This window comes from Rhagoletis pomonella, unplaced genomic scaffold (assembly GCF_013731165.1).
Source record: "Rhagoletis pomonella isolate Grant_MI unplaced genomic scaffold, Rhpom_1.0 Rhpom_scaffold_00001, whole genome shotgun sequence".
NCBI lineage: Eukaryota > Metazoa > Arthropoda > Insecta > Diptera > Tephritidae > Rhagoletis > Rhagoletis pomonella.
Genome location: NW_023458555.1, coordinates 24,643,226 through 24,661,872, shown reverse-complemented (window position 1 = coordinate 24,661,872; position 18,647 = coordinate 24,643,226).

Here is an 18,647-nt window from a genome sequence, read left to right as displayed (position 1 = left end):
AACCGATGAGATTTTGCAAATTTTATGCGTTTTTTTTAAAAAAAAAGGTATCAAGCTCTTAAAAAATCACCCGTTATATACATAAGTATATATGTATCTAGAAAATGCTTGCATGCTGCTGACTTCTAAATATTTATCTCAAAAACAAGTAACAGCATTAAATAATTCCACACACTTGTTGGCGATTTATGGCGAACGATTGTAGTTTGTATTTGCAGGTGTGTTGGCACAACGGTGTTTAGAAAATTTATAAAATTATGTAAAACTAAAGATACCGAAATATTTTGTAATACACTTAGTTACATAGAAAAGATATTTAATCGTACATTCTCACAACAGCCGTATGTACGTACCAAAATTACTCGGATTTTACCCGATCAAAAGGAGTTGTTTTGTCGATATACATTTGACTATCTACACAGCCGTTTTCGGTGCTTGGAGCAACACCTTCCATAGGATGTCTCTTCCTGGAGCAACATCTTACAGTAGACATGTTTCACATCGTTTTACTTTAGGTAAGGATTGAGTCCAACCCAGAAGTCTATTTCTCCTAACGATGCCAGAGATGGCTCCATCCGAATTCCCCTGCTGTTAGGTGCAGCTCTTTTAATGAATGGATCCATTTTAGAACCTGAATTATCTTGGGTCACATAGGCAGTAGACAAAAGGCCATATGGCATCCTCTTGCTCCATGCCCTCACCTGCCAATTACCACACCAGCCAACAACATGAACAGCAGCAACATGACTAAGGTGGGCGGTCTTACTTGTCTCATACACCCACACATAGCGACTAGCCTATTAGGTAGGTAGGTAGAGTATTTTAATCTTCTTATCACTCCTCCCTGCTTGGGTGTTAGCCTCTTAAGGCATACAAAACTTGCACGGACTTCATAACAAGATCCAGGAGCAAGCCACTCTAACGAGTCGGGTCGGTATATAGATGGCTGCGATTGAAGAAACGAAATCCTCCGGCAACTTAATCTTCGTTTTGTTGAAGAATAGATACATACCACCTTAGGATGTCAGAGCAATGCGACTAAAGGTTGCCGAGCTCAAAACCACTTCTCGCCTTGTGCTCGACAGGTTATTGCCTTAAGTCGGCTTTCATCTATCAGTCAGAGAGTGTATAGCTAGTTCTGCTTAGTGTTCTCCAGCTTAAGAAACAGGATCCGAAAGTCACGCCGTAACTGAGATGAAAAAAGCGTACACAAGAATAAGCATTTAAAGACATTTATCGGTATCCCGACCACATGAATTAGCGCACTTTAGTTAATAGACCGTGCTAGAAAAATTAATTAATTTTTGTCACACATGAAGAAATCGATTTACGAAACTAGAGCGCAAATATAATAAATTGCGTTTAGTTTTCAAAAAAAATCTTATAAATTTAAAATCATACAAGGTCTGCAAATATTGGAATTAAATAAAATAGGACAGAGCACAAAACTCTAAGGATTTTTTGATGGAACACAAAAAAATATTACTTATGCTTAGCGTATCAAAAATAAAAATTGTGTACCTACTAATACTCCTTTGAAGAGCGTGTTCGGATATTTATTCGTACTTACCTATAAAATACATACATATATGTGTTAACATATATGTAAATTAAATGATAGTTCTAAACTGATATTTGGGTATTCCTTGGCACAAGGTTAGATATGTAAGTAATATTATATTTATCTGAATATTTGCATAAATGATTTCATCTATGTAGCTGAACCTGTAATTAATATTTGCATAATTCAAAAGTATCTGTCTGGCTTTCGACGCATTATTTACTCATCTGCATACTTTATGTTTACTTTTGTACTTATTTACATACGCATATCCATAACGTGCTTAAAATTTCTGTGCAAGAATTTCGTTGCTTTTTGCGCGAAAAAGCATTAGCTTTATATGTAGTTGTACTAATATTTGTGCGAATATTTTATGCTTCCCCTCAAAACTTCCCAGCTGCCTTCTTGAGAAACCATCTCACAAGTAAAACTATTTCGTTACTTTGTTATTAATTTCCCGCCCCAATTTTAGACTGAAACTGTATCAGAGCCAAAGATATAGTGGAAAATCGCATATCTTGCTTTGACGTTGGACACGGTAAATTTTTATTTTAAGTTAGGTAGAGTAAATTAGTACATTTTGACCAGTTTTTGTTTTTTATTTTCTTAATCTTATGTTTTTTTTTTTTATAAAAGTCTAGCACTTTACTTAACCAGCGCCACATAAGTCCACATTTCGAACTTCGTAAAAAATTGGAAAAATTCCAAAAAATTTAACAATTACAACCAAAAATTTTAATTTAGTTAAAGTGCAAATTTGAAGACGCTGGGATATCTTGTTGATTTTATAAAATTTTTCAGAAATTTCTGAATAAAAAGACTTTTTCAAGATTTAGGGTATTGCGTATGGTGGATTTACCAGGTCTGAAGCCACACTGGGCTTCAATCTTTCACACAATTCGCTCGATAAGACCTTGTAACCTGTGCTTAGAAGGCTGTTCCCGCGGTAGTTGGCGCGAATGGCGGGGTCTCCTCTCTGATGGATTGGGCAGAGCACACTTAAATTTCAGTCGTCGGGCATGCGTTCCTCTTGCCATAAATATGGACACGAAAAAAACTGGTCAATTGTGTTTACTCATCACTTGCGTAAAACTAACTGTAGCTAAAAAGTAGGTATACACATTCATAGGGTATATTGTCGTTGTTAATTTCGCGTATCTACTTTTTGTAACTTCGACGTACTCTTCAAAATGTGTACGGCGAAGTGTTTGCTTTCCGAGAAAATTTTGTGCAAAAAGCATGAAAAAGTAGAGGTGGTCCCATATTAATCTGGTTAAGATCCGATCATTTGATCATGAAATATATATATATATATCGTCTTTTGAAGGTCAAAACCGCGTATCGTCATTCTGCAAAACCGCGTAACTGACATTGGCTGCCAAAAATTGGATTTGCTTGCACAAGCTCTTGGCTCAATCCTTATCCATTCGTCCTGAAATATACTAGCCAGAAATGCGATTGCTTTATAAAAAAGGTAACCATTTTGAAATATGAGTGCTTTTACTCTCTAGAAAATAATTTATGCATTTTGTTGATACGCGGTTTTGCACTTTAAACGACGATATATATATATATATTTTTATATGAGAACTGAAGTCGGTTTTTTTTTTTGCTAAAAATTACTTGTTTATGAATAAGCTACCAAACTGCATACATACTTGGAATTTTTATAAAAATTATGAATACAAAATTTGTTGCGCAATTTTTTTTTATTTCTCCACAAGGTTTCAAATTTGCATTTGTATAGTGGTAAGAATTTTATAATTAACTAGACTTTAATAAAAAATGTATAAAGATTAAACAAACGAAAGGAAAATAGTCAAAAGTGGTCAAGATGTCGTGCCCTTATTATACTTTTCATGAGCATGAAATGGTATTATAACTTTGGTCCGATGTTTGTAAGTACCAGAACAAAAAGAGATAGACCCATTAAAATGTATACTTATATGATCAGAACGTCGAGCTGAGTTGATTTAGCCATGTCCGTCTGTCCGTCTGTCCGTCTGTCTGTCTGTTTGTATGCAATCTAGTCTCTCAGTTTTCGAGATATCCGTATCAAATTTGGTAGGTGGGTGTATTTTTATAATGTATTAATCATTTGTCGGAACCGGCAGAATCGGACAACTATAACATATAGCTCCCATACAACTGATTGTTCAGATATGAGATTTCTCGTTATAACTTCTCCATTTATGCAGCTACGAACATGAAATTTTGCAGTACTTGCACCCATTATCAACAGAATACTTACAGTGAAAATTACAAAGATCGGGTCACTATAACCTATAGCTCCCATACAACTGATTGTTCAGATATAAAATTTTTCGTTATAACTCCTCCATTTATATAGCTAGGAACATGAAATTCCGCACTATTTTCAATAATTTTCAACAGAAAACTTACAGTGAAAATTAAAAAGATCGGGTAACTATAACCTATAGCTCCCATACAACTGATTGTTCAGATATGAGACTTTTCATTATAATTCATCCATTTATGTAGCTAGGACCATGAAATTTCGCGCTGTTTTCACTCATTATCAACAGAAGACTTACAGCGAAAATAACAAAGATCGAGTCACTATAACCTGCAGCCCCCATACAACTGATTGTTCAGATATGAGGTCTTTTATCATAACTCTTCCATTTATGCAGCTAGGAACATGAAATTTCGCACCATTTTCACTCATTATTAACAGAATACTTACAGCGGAAATAACAAGGATCGGATGACTACAACATATATCTTCCATACATCTGATTGTTCAGATATGGGATTTTACTGTAAAACTCCTTTATTTGAACAGCTAAAACCGATAAATTTCGTAAGATATTTTATAAATAATAATACAAAGTCTACTGAGAAAATCGTCAAAATCTATGCTGTATAAGCTTTATCTCCTATAGCACTGATTGTTCAGATACCAGTTTTGCCATATATCTCCTTTATGTAGGAAACTAAACCCAATAAATTGTGTTACCGGTTTACATACCGATCACATAGCAGTGAAAATCACTTAGATTGGTGCCATATAAAGTATATCTTCCATACCTCTGATTGTTTAGATGCGATTTTTTATATAAGTATGTAACTCCTCTATCAATGTATGCACATGTATTCAAAAGCAGTAATCTGTCAAAGTAAAATTTGCAGATGTTCATGAAAGGTATGAAGCCTTCGGCATAGCCGAAGACAGCGCTGCTCTTACTTGTTTTTTTACATAACAGTATACACTTATATAAATTTTCATAGTGTTCCCACGAACACTGTTTATTAAAAAAACTGAGCCAGGAAAAAAACCATACATGCAGTATTTTGGGAAAGAACCGTATTATACTGCCAAAAATAGTATATATACGAGCGCTATGCATGCACCTTATCAGCTCCCCGTCGCCATAGCTCAGCTGGCTTAGCTGGAAATTCGAAAAAAGAAGCGACCTATACAGGCTTTGCGCTTAAATTCCTATCGAAATAACAAGGATTTCTTAAGTGTGTCTCTCATGCCACAAATTTCGTTGAAATCTGTGCCAAAGAGCATGTGACTGCTGAAAAGAAATGTCAGCTGTCTACAAATTGAAGCTGCCGAATCCCTTGAAAAGGAGAGTGTGCTGATTTGTGAAAGAGAGAAAAGTGGCAGAACGAAATATATACATATATATGTATGTACGTGAAAAGTCTCAAATGCTAACGTTGCTGTAAAAGTGAAATCTTGCTAAGCATGTGCATGTCAACACTGGCACTTTCTAGTATATATTTTTTTTTTCCTTACCAAACTAAAGTTGCGCAAAGAGTGCAACGAGAGGCCAACTGTGGTACATGAAGCTAGAGGAAAATTGGCAGAGAAGTGCGCAGCAACTATATAAAGTTAAATTGCGATGCAATTGCAACATTGACAATGTCACGTACGCAAACTTTTAAAGCCGACTGGTAACCCTGCGGGAAATGTATCTAACTATAATTTAAATTGAAGTTGCTTAGGAAGGAACTAAAGGTCACTATAATCTGTATAGTTGCTTTGAGGAAACCAAACTATATTTCTATTTCCAACTTTTAACTAACTAATTTTGGACATAAAATATCAATAAGAAAAAAAATATTTTATTTTTATTTTTTTATTATTATTTTTTTATTGAGCTATTTACTTCATTTTATTAAACTTCATATATGTTTATACCCTGCAGTCAAAAATTATCGGTTGTTAAAAATAGCTAACTCGTAGTTAACTTTTTGGCCGGATTTCGATAAATACCTTACTCTTAATTAGCTGTGACAAAACCAACTCAAATCAAAATGATAATATAAAATTTCGAACTACATTTTCTTTGCCTTGAATTCAAAAAAGAATTTGTGAACTGCAGAAAAAATGTATTCAAAATAGTTTTTGTACGAGGATTTTTAAATAGAGACTTGTAAAAAAACAATCTCCCGATTACGTCTGCATTACTTTACAACTAGTTTCAAATTACCTTTATGTAGCTAAATACAAGTTATATATTTTATAAAAATCCCACAAAAAAAAGAACTACAAATTGGCTACTTTTTGTCAATTGATAATTTTTTTCTGCAGGGAAATAAATAGAATAAACCTGGACCGTCGCAAGATTAAATATGTGCGCGTGAAACTTTATATGTATGCAACTGACTACTTGCTTCATACTCACTTTTATAACGATCGAGCCAGTAAAGATCCACTTAAGCTTTTGGCGCCACGTTTCAGGCTATATGTTTTCAGCACTTTGGTACTCATGCATACATAAATATGTAGGTAGATTGGGGAGGGACAATTTGTATGGAAAATTTTTTCGACTATATGCGTATAGCATAAAAGAAAACTGCGTGCCATTCTAATCAAATTTGCCAAAGAAATCATGGGTCTAAAATCAATTTGCCAAATTGTAAATTGTGTTGTAAAGAAGTACCTAAGTTTTGTATAAAAACATGCTATAGTAGATTTTTTGGTATGAAGAATCCATGTCCGCACTTATTTTTTCAAAAAACTTCCACCAGAGGGCGCAACAGTAAAAATGTTAACACTTTCTGAGTAACCCATTTTCTTAATTTGACAAACTTCAAATTGATATTAGTCCCATGGTTTCTTCTGCAAATTTGCTTAAAATTACACATAGAATCCTATGCGCTATATGCGCATAGTCAAAAAAAAATTACCCGCTCTAATGTAGATATATACTTGTGAAGGTATTTCAATCGAGAAAGGAGATTGGTGTTTGTTTGTTTAATAAACGTTTTATATACCTGGTAAATATATACGTAGATATTTAAAAATTCAATTAATTCAAACAAAAAACTGAAAATATCGTCAACCTGAAATAGATCTATTTAGCTCAAAAGCCAAACTATGTATCACTTTATTATTAATGAAACGTGCCACGATAGCTTTACAAGCAACAATATTTTCTAGCTTCATATTATTATTTATCTGAGCGCATGAAATCTCTCGCACTGTCTACAAAGTTATTTTAAATCAATTCACGAGTAAGTTCAACAAAAACTTTACAGTTTATCGTGAATTGGTCACTTTGAACTGCAACTAAGTATTGCCAGTTGCTGTTGCATGCAAATGTGCAACTTCAGCTGCTATAGAAGAAATAATATACATACTTACATATGTACGTATGTACATGCCAAAGTAGCATAAAACTTTGGTTTGTGTACGCCAAACTGTATACTTCATCTAATATTTGCCAAACGCACACAAATTCATACTGCACTCAGTATCTTTGCCATGTCTTCTTTCTTATAGTTTTGTGTGTTTTCTACAGTTCAATTTTTTTTTTGTTTGTTCTATAGCAGCGTGATTCTTACTTTGTGGTAATTGCAATGTACTTACACTTAAAGCTTTTACAACTGCGAGCGCATTATTAAACTTTCTTCAACTTTGAATTCAATAACTGTTATATTACTAGTTACATTGAAGTTTGATTGACTCAAAGAGTGGGAATATTGTATGGTAAAATGGGATCTTACTAATACATTTGTAAGGGACTATGTGTATGTAATGTGTGAAATTCTGGGAGAAGCTATGTAAAACAAAATGCAACAAGTAAGGACAGTTCTGTCTTATCTGCAATTTCGACCTTAGGAATGTACATGAAAATTAGTGATCTAACGAGTTGGCTAAGGTCGGAGCCTAAATTTGTTGAATCCGATGCTCGAGACAATAAACCGCCCACTCGGACTCATTTACAATTTTCACGTATGGCTGGTGCACGTAGGAACAACCTTCAGAACTGAAAAACTTCGAGGATATATGGTCGCTTTATGACAAACCAAAGACGGATGCATTTCTAAAGAGGTCGAGGAAATATATAGTCAGCTTAACTGGACATTGTCCCATTGGCGTATATACAACCAAAATTGGCTTTCCGTACAGCCCACGGTGCCACAGCTGCAACCTATAGGGAAATAAGGGAACGGTCCTACACTACCCCTGCGAGTCAAAGTGGTGCTCTCACCGCTAATTAGGTTCTGGGCATTTTTAAGCAATTGTTTGGGATATACATATCTACATATACAGGGTGTCCAATAAATACTATGAAAAACTTAAGTAATAGGTACAATTAGGATGACCTTCACTATAAGAAAAAAGTTTCCTCTATAAAAGTGGAAACATTTCTGAAGTTTTAATAATTTTTTTTTATTATATAAAAGTAAGAAGAGCGCTGTATTCGGTAGTTTTAATTACATAAGTTTTTTGGGCGCTTTATAAAATATTTACCTTCACTGCATACATTTGTAGATAGAAGAGTTATAACTGAACAATCAGTGGTATGGAAGATATACCTTATAATGCACCGATCTAAATAACTTCCAGTACTGTATATGATCGACGTGTAAACCGGCCACAGAATTAATTGCATTTTCTGCCAACATAATGGAGTTATATCGCAGAAACCTGTATCTGAACAATCAGCATCGATTTTGAAGATTTTCTCAATAGACTTTGTTTGATTGTTTGTAAAATAGTTCGCTAAAATTCCGGTTGTTTGCTGTTCAAATTAAGGAGTTTTAAAGAAGAACCTCATAACTGAACCATCAGTTGTAGCGAGGCTGTAGGTTATAGTGAACCGATCTTCTAAAAAATTTCTGTTGAAATGAGCGAGAACAGTGCGAAATATCATATTCCTAGCTTCATAAATAAAATAAAGTGCACGCCGTCGCGAATGCCGAGGCAGCATCCAAAACTACGAAGCCACCGAGCTCAAAGGAGCGACAACACTGAGCGGGAATCAAAGAACCCCAGATCTCAGAATTCCTCCGAGCGCTTCCAACCCTCCTTGGGCCTTTAAAGAAGTCCCTAGAGATTATGTGGTAGTAGCAATTGTGAATAGGGGGCACTCGAAGTCCATCCTTTTGGGTCTCTGCTGGATCTACAAAAAGATTCTAGACAAAAACCCCTCTATACTCCGAGACACGAGCCTTTGTCAGGTTCGCATAGAACCGCTTTCCTGTGAGAGGTCGCAAAGGCATCTTTTATAACAAGTAAATTTTCTTTGTGCTAATGTATGCGTAGGCAGTGACAATAAATTCTATATAAACGCTCAGAAAAGTTCCGTAGATTTACTAAAAATAAATATTGAAATTCAGAGAGCTCACATCTTCCCTGAGGCACGGCCCACCTCTCGACCGCCCAGGATATCAAACGGGAGAGATTTAGGAAAGGGAGGTTAAAGTAAGATGTTAAAAAAGCTCTTTCTACAAAATATTTTTTCAACCTGTTATAAAAGTCAAATTTAACATATGTAGTTAATTGGTTACTTAAAACATAAAATCGGTACCTCTGTGTTTTAAAAACATTTTTTGGAGAGTTGCCATATTTTCAAAATTTATGAAAATAATAAATACCAATTTGGTATTGCATTTAGCACAAATATTGGCCATGGCCTGGTACATAATATCGAGACTGGCTCGGTTGAGATAAACATCTGAGTAAGAGCATCAAAATGATCAGTACAACTCTGTAGCATTCAGCTTAAAATATTGAAGTGCAGCTGTAAGACTTTACAGCAAAAGCAGACATAACATACATACCCGACAATTTGACAGTGCATGGCTTTGCATAACGCTAAGTTGCGACAATCTTCCGTAACTTTTTCCTTATAACAAAAGTGCGTATTCAACGAAATCACAGGCATGCAAACAATTTGCAAAAACTTGTTCTGCATGTCCCAAGTTAAAGTACAAAATATACACATAATATGCTTACATATTATACTCACATATATGTATACGTATAGGCGACAAACATTGCCTGTGGCAAGCAGTTTGTATCATCCGACATGCGGCATGTGTGAATCTAACAATCGTGCTGGCAAAATGTACTAATTGCTTTTACTTATCGAACCAATTTAATCTGTGAAAATGTTATACGCGCACAAGCAAACAAACAGTTTGCCCAAAAAGCCACATACATGCGTAAGTACATAACTATGTATGTATACATACATATGTATATGAAAAAGGTAAAAACCAGGTGCAGAAACTGTACATGAGGTTTTTAAAGTGAAACCAATTGAAGAGGGATTTTTGGTAAAGCAACAGCAGTTGGCAAAAGAAATACGAAGAAAGACAAGAACGTCAAGCATAAAATGTTACACATGAGATGCATGGCTTTGCACAAAATTGTACGATTATACTGATTTAAGAGATAGTTTACTGTATTCGAAAAGAAGCAAGAGACAGAAAAAAATTCTGAAAGGAGATAAAATGGGCAAATTATGATGAGATAAATCGAAATTTGTGTCATTAGACTGAAGGCTGGAAAATTCTTCTGACTCGTAAGTAAAACGTGCGAAGCTGAGAAAATTGAACAAAACTGTGTATGTGTAGAAACGTCAAGCATTTGGTATCTTAGCAAATATGGTATAAATAAGGCAATCTCATAGACAGAACATTCCTTGTGTTTGTGTGGTTTTGGATTGGCATTTTAAACTTCGGTCTGTGTATTTATTTTACTTTCACAGTTTATGTTCTTGGATAGAAATTTGGCCCAATAATTTTCCGATGGAAATCGTAAAATATGTAGATACAATTTTCAACTGCTTTCAGTTTAAGCGATTAAACGAATTCGAATATATAGGGTGATATTATGCATATCTATTCTAGCTGTTTTTCTAGATCTGGTAATTTTCAAATAGTATTTTAATTTGTTATGAAAAAATGCGAACTTTAACAAGAAAAAATAAAAAAATCTGTTGTGATTTTTCATACGTTTTTTTATGAAATAGGAACAGGAAATAATGTTACTCATACGCCGTGCCGTACATAGACACTCTCGTACATGGCGTATTGTAACATTTTCCTTGTAAGAGTTTGAATTTTTTTATTCTTGGCAAATTACCTGATCTTTCAAAACGATATACAGATCCGTAATCTAGGAGCTAAAATTAACCTTACGTATCTCGGCATTGCACAGTTTAAGAGCCCCATACAAAATGTGGAAAAAGTAGTAAATGTGCTCCGATTTTGCTAAAAATTTTACGTGGAGTACTTTTACCATGGAATGAACAAATAGGAAACAATTTAGCGGTTTGCCACACCAACTATACTAGGTGGCGGATATGGTTATCATCACTAGTGTAGTTGGCGTGGAAGTTTGACAATTTTTACAAGTTAACGTACTTTTTTTTCTTAGTCAAAGTGTTTCAAATAGCAATTTTCAGCAAAATCGAGTTTCGTTTACTATCTTTTCCTGCTACTTTTATAATGACATGGACGCAGGCGGGCGCATCGTAAATTTGTTTTGTCATACGTTTAAAGTGTACAAAGTGTTTTTGTGCTAACCACCCTACACCGCACGGCGCCGCAAAGTATTTATTCTCTCCAGAAAAACACTAAAAATGCATAATACCACTGAAATGTCCTTAACCCTGTAAGGACTGTACAAAAATAATGAAAACCTGATTTGGAGGCATCTTTGCTTGCTATTGAGCTTAATAGTGAACATTCAACTACCGTTTCTGATCCCGAAAAATTCATATTTAATTTCTTACTCAAAAATTCTATTCATACAACACCGACTTCCTGTGTTCTTTGACAATTCCTCGAGTATACACTCAATTGGATATTTCCACACATTTCTTAGCTAGGACTTTCGACCACTTTCATACCACTCCGCATTGTTTTGTGTAACCTCGGCCTCCCTACATTGTAGTTTATGACATGTTACGGTTTTTTTCAATATCTATTCAGACAATTAGTTCTAGAGCCTTTGGCACACTCAGGACGGTGCCAATTCCAGAACGCATTTTCTGCCGAAACAAAGACACAAAATGGCCGCCAAGTTCTTGCGATTTGATAACATTGAACTTTTATGGCTACGTGAAAAGTATGGTCTATGCTGGTAAACTGTATATCATTCCAGAGCTGAGGAAGGAAGCCATATGCATTGTAAATAATATACAGCCCAAAGTAAGCCAAAAGGTAATGCAATTTGTTGACACGCGCATTTAACGGATATAACCTAAAAATAAACATAATGAAAAAATCATTTCGAAATTTTGTTATGCTAGAGATGGGCGGTCAAAGCGATTGTGAGCTAAGGATGGCCAAATTTGTCTGGTAGTATGACAAGTGGTTTTCACAGCCTATCTCGCTGAGTTCAGTCTTTAATCTTTGTTTTCAGAAGATTAGAAGTATGCTCGCGTCTCAAGCAGAGTTAATTTTAGATACCTTCTTCCATCCCTCTCTTTGCCAGTTCATTAGCTATGCATTTGGTAGTAATGTTTCGGCGTCCAGGGCCCATAAAATAGTCAAGGAGCATTTTGATGCCAGCAGGTTAGGAAGCCTCTGCCTTCTGTGGCTACTTTGGACGTTGTTCTGTTAGATTTTAAAGATGTAGTAGTGTATTCGCTGTCAGAATGTATAGTGTTTGACCACCGAGCAGCCTTCATTTATGACGTTTAGCGCTGCTTGAAAAACACAATAATCCGCTAACCGGAAACTTAGACTTAGCGCGGGTTCAAAAGCGTAGATCCCGCCGCCTACTCTTTCGTGAAGCTTGGAACCATCTGTAAATAAATAATGCCGTCGACTCTGGGCAACTTCCCGTTCATTCTTCTTGGGGCTTCTTATGGAGAAGTTGTTCTCTAGACAGAGTCGGAGAGTAGTATAATTTAGTTGTCGTAGATCATTATGCCGAGTTTCCAGGAACTTTTCATGTGCGAAACTGAGGTCTCGACAAAGGGGCAAAAATCCATATTTTATTTAATTTTTTTCTAAGAAACTCTCAAAACGATGAGCAATAACAGCTCAGCCAACGCTGAGTTGTCAAACAATCTTTTGTGTCGGATACTCACCGAATCAGCGGAGGTTAGATGTCGGGAGTTAAACTCAAAACCCACACCCATTCCAATGGGATATTAAATTATGTTATACATTTTTTTTTTTTTGATGTTAATAGGAATTAAATAAAGGGGATCATAAATTTACGATAAAGTCTTTTTTGTACAGATTAAAATTAGTTTAAAATATTAATATTTTTATTTTTTTTTAGAGAAAAAATTATTAGCGAAGAATTATCTTATTTATCAGTTAAATATGTATAATTAACGTAAAATGTTCAAAATAAAAAGCTATTGATGACATGTTAATTTCTCGTACAAATATAACATAAAACAAACAAAACCAATTGGTACGAAAAAATTGCAAATTCGCTAACAATCAATAGCAGTCAATTAACTGCATGAATACTTTGAAAAAAATAAATAAAAATAGTGATGAGTGAGTTGTAAATGCCACAGCTTTTTGGCAATGTGTAAATACTCAAAAAAGAAAAAGTTTACTCAAAAGTATATTTGTATGCACATCAAGCTACATATATTTACATATGTAGACATCACTTATAAATTTAAATAACAATGTCGAAAATTGTATTTGCTAACTGACGCCATTTATAGAAATCAAACAGCAATAATACATTGAGCAATTACAAGAAAAATATATGTACATTAGGGTGCAACACTCTAAAAAAAAAGTCGGTACAGTTTTTCCATCGGAAACGAAAAATGTATTTGATTTTAAGACCTCCACCAAAAATTTGTCGGAAATATTTTACGCTTTACGTGTGCTGGACCTATTTTAAAATACTTCCAAAAATGTATTTCTTTATAACTAAAATTTGCTTTTAAAATCATTTTAAGCCGTTTTTATCAACAAAATGAAAACAATGAGATTTTTAGGGATATTTTCAAATCGGCTAGCTCACGCCAATCTTAATATTTTTCCGCAATATTTTGACGGAAGTCTTAGAATATAATAAATTATATAAGACTGATGAAAAGTCCGTAATTTATTTTGGTGATGTACCCTAATGTACACATGTATATATCCAGCTTTGTCGCTAAACAAAAAAATTATGAGTAAACAAAACCATTCAAAATACGAGTATTTACTACACAAAGAAATAAAATCATTTACATCCCAGTGAGAAAAGGTAATGTGTGGTAATGTATAAATTCATACACATGTATGTATGTTGTTAGAAATTGCGTTTTGCTTTTTGCTTAAAAATTTCACATGACCCTTTCGATCGCATGGGAATCCCAAAGTTCCGTCAACTCAATAATTCGGCATCAAATATTCGACTACATATGAATGGGTCATATGTACATTGGAATGCATTTTTTCATGTTCAATCATACTCATCGACCTTTCCGTGATAGAAAAATATAATACATTACCCATTTTCCTACTGGGATACATACTAAATACATACACACATATTTACATATGTTCGTGGGCGTACACATACAAACCTAACAGCATTTTTAAGTAACTTCAATAAAGCATATACGAATGGAAATTTTAATTACTTTATAATTATGCTATTAAAAATTCAATAGTAAATAACAATGGTAAACAACCGCAATGGCATAGAAAATTCGAAACAAGAACAAAGAAAATCACAAAAAAAAAAGAAGTTTTAACAAAATCAAAGCAATGCTCTAACATAAATATAAAATGCGCCAATTAAATTGCATAATTAGCATAGAAATTATTTAGAAGGCAGTGGATTTAGGTAAAAATTTATTCGCATAGCCAAGCGGCTACGTCTGCTATATCTTCTCTAGAGTTGCCAGACCTAAAATGCCAAAAGGGTGTGAGGGGATAGGAACAAATTGGGGGACTTGGGGTACAACTTAGAAAGAAAAAGTGGGAGGACTAATAAAACTAAATGTATTAACAAGACAAATAGTTTATTCCCTCAACAAAACAAAGTTACACTGGCGATCAAAACTGAGTGCATAGTGATTTTATTTTAAATATTTACGATGTTTTTCAAGTTCATTTTTTATAAAAATATTTGTCGTGCTTTAGTCAAAACCATAAAACTGATTGAAACTTTCAAGCTTAATACAAACTCTAGAAAAATGCAACAAATTTCTATTAAAATTTTGAATTTTTAAAATAAGTGGAAGTTTTACGCAGCTAAAAATTACGTCGATTTTTGATACTTTTTTGCTGATGGATATTTTTGCATAAAGTCATGAATGTAACACTCTTGGATAGATCGGCGAAAACCCGTATATGCGCGATTTCTATTTCCTTCTGGGGCGGTCGAGCGCACTCCATACACTTGTAAAGCCACAGTCTCACGCTTGGTGGGGGTTATAACGGGTGGTCACTGGCCAATCGATATCGATACCATTGGCCCCGTTGTATTTCTTGCACGTTTTTTATCAACTCTGTTTCTTGTATATCCGGATTTCAATAAACTGAGGGCTCCGAAGCCCTCCTGGCCCAGAACCTACCACGGGCCGCCACTACAAAATGGCAGATTACATACTTTTTACAATACCCTTAATATGGATATCAAATGATATAGCTTGAAAAATATCAGGGGTGAATTTTTGATTTCACTTGAATGAAACCTATTTTTGTATAGCAGATAATGCCAAACACCCTCAATGAAAAAAAAAATCAAAAATCTACATTAATTCTTGGTGACTTAAAAAACCTAAAATTCAATGGGCTAAATAACTGCATACCCAAATTTTTTTTAAAACTAATTGAAAAGTTTCAAATTTTTTGTGACGAGTTTTTAAATTAGGAAAAATTTTTGGGAATTTTAGACGAAGTTTGATACTTTGATGTTTGCGGTTTGGTTATTGAATGAAATACGTTTTATTAAAATTTACCAAAAAATATTTATCATGCAAAACATTGTGAACATTGTAGAAATATTCACTCAGTAGCGGCATATTTTACCTATATTATATTGAATTTTAATAAGCATCTAGTTGTTGCACATGCATACCTACATTTAAGGGAAAGTGAAAATTAATTGCAAATAAGCGAAATTAATCATTGAACTATTAAAATGTCAAAAAAATATTTTTGTAAAAAAGGCGACGTGCAAACAACCGCAAACACAAATAATTGTTAACAATTTATTAATTAAAAACGTTTGTGCTTCAAATAATTTACTTTGTTTGTTGTGGGCTGCAAGTTTTATGGAATTAAAATATTTACTTTAAAATTTGTTCTGTTAATATTAGTATGAAATATTTATGTAAAAGATATTTGCAAATGCTGAGTTATCGTGAAAATTTAATATAAAATGCTATGAGAATATAATCAGAATTTAAAAACCCTCATTTAAGTAGGCATTTTTTTGTGGTCAGTAATGGATCTTGTATTCGAACAAAACTCCCTTATTTACGTACATTAGACCGCATCACCAAAAAAAAGTTTCGGTTTTTCCGCCGGGATTACCAAATTTATTATATTTTAAGACGTCCACCAAAATAATTCGTAAAAATCTTAAGGTTTAACCCTTCGATTTGTGAGAAGGTCCCTAGGGACCTTTTCGTATTTCATGTGCCTATATCTTTTTGTTCAATGCATTTTTGAAAAGAATTTATACATGTATTCCAAGAATAAATTAAGCTGAATCATTTAAAATAAGTTTCGAAGGGATACGGGATCACGTTCGAGTGTTATTGAGATTTCAACATATATAGTACGGGGATTAGTGACAAGGTCCCTAGGGACTTTGTACAATTTTAGAAGAAATAACAAGTTACTTGCATTTTTAAAAAAAAGAATGTATACATGTATTCCAAGAATAAATTAAGCTGAATCGTTTAAAATAATTTTCGAAGGGATACGGGATCACGTTCGAGTGTTATTGAGATTTCAACATATATAGTACGGGGATTAGTGACAAGGTCCCTAGGGACCTTGTACAATTTTAGAAGAAATAACAATTTACTTGTCTTCATGTTTTGATTTTTTTTCACTTGTTCTTCAAATTATTTCATTCCTAATATATATGCAGGACGTTAATTTAATCAAAAGACAACATAAATACCAAAGAAGTTGCACATGTACAGTCGAAACATCGAGCAACTCTTTGTAGGTCCCTAAGGACCTTCTCACGAATCTAACGTCATCGGCACTGTCACTCATCGGAGGGTTAAGCTAGCTGGATCGATTAGAAAATACCTGCAAAAATGGAGTTTTTTATGAATAAAAATAGTTTCTTAAAAAACTTTTTGAAAAAGGGCCCCTCAGATGACAAAACAGATCATGATTAAAAAATCTGCATAAAATCTTTTCAATGGAATCGTAATAATGAAATTTTTAATGCTGTTTTTTACGTTTACCAACACATCTTATTTTTTCCGAACTATTTTGGTGGACGTCTTAAAATATAATAGGTTTTATAATTCCAATGGAAAAACAGTACCGTTTTTTTTTGTGTGGCGAGTGATGCAGTCTAATGTAAATACATATATGTGTATGTACATAAGTGTGTAGCTGTGTTTTCCAACATGCATTCAAGCGCCACATTATATGCCACAAATACGTTTAGCGTTCATATGTGCTATAGCTTGGCATTCATTTTCAATACATTCATACTTTCGGTCATTCATTAATTTGCTAAAGCCAAAAAATAAAAATGTTTGACAATCCAGAAAACATTAGAGTGGTCGAAATTTCTTATGGGATGAAAAAAATGCATTCGTAGAATCGGGGCATCCGCTAATTATACCTTTCATGAGCATGAAATGGTATTATAACTTTGGTCCGATGTTTGTAAGTACCAGAACAAAAAGAGATAGACCCATTAAAATGTATACTTATTTGATCAGAACGTCGAGCTGAGTTGATTTATCCATGTCCGTCTGTCCGTCTGTCCGTCTGTCCGTCTGTCTGTCTGTTTGTATGCAATCTAGTCTCTCAGTTTTCGAGATATCCGGATAAAATTTGGTAAGTGGGTGTATTTTTATAATGTATTAATCATTTGTCGGAACCGGAAGAATCGGACCACTATAACATATAGCTCCCATACAACTGATTGTTCAGATATGAGATTTTTCGTTATAACTTCTCCATTTATGCAGCTAGGAACATGAAATTTTGCAGTACTTGCACCTATTATCAACAGAATACTTACAGTGGAAATTACAAAGATCGGGTCACTATAACCTATAGCTCCCATACAACTGATTGTTCAGATATGAGATTTTTCGTTATAACTTCTACATTTATGCAGCTACGAACATGAAATTTTGCAGCACTTGCACCCATTATTAACAGAATGCTTACAGTGAAAATTACAAAGATCGGTTCACTATAACCTATAGCTCCCATACAACTGATTGTTCAGATATAAAATTTTTCGTTATAACTCCTCCATTTATATAGCTGGGAACAGGAAATTCCGCACTGTTTTCAATAATTATCAACAGAAAACTTACAGTGAAAATTAAAAAGAACGGATAACTATAACCTATAGCTCCCATACAACTGATTGTTCAGATATGAGATTTTTCGTTATAATTCATGCATTTATGCAGCTAGGAACATGAAATTTCGCACCATTTTCACTCATTATTAACAGAATACTTACAGTGAAAATAACAAGGATCGGGTGACTACAACATATATCTTCCATACATCTGATTGATCAGATATGGGATTTTACTATAAAACTCCTTTATTTGAACAGCTAAAACCGATAAATTTCGTAAGATATTTTATAAATAATAATACAAAGTCTACTGAGAAAATCGTCAAAATCTATGCTGTATAAGCTTTATCTCCTATAGCACTGATTGTT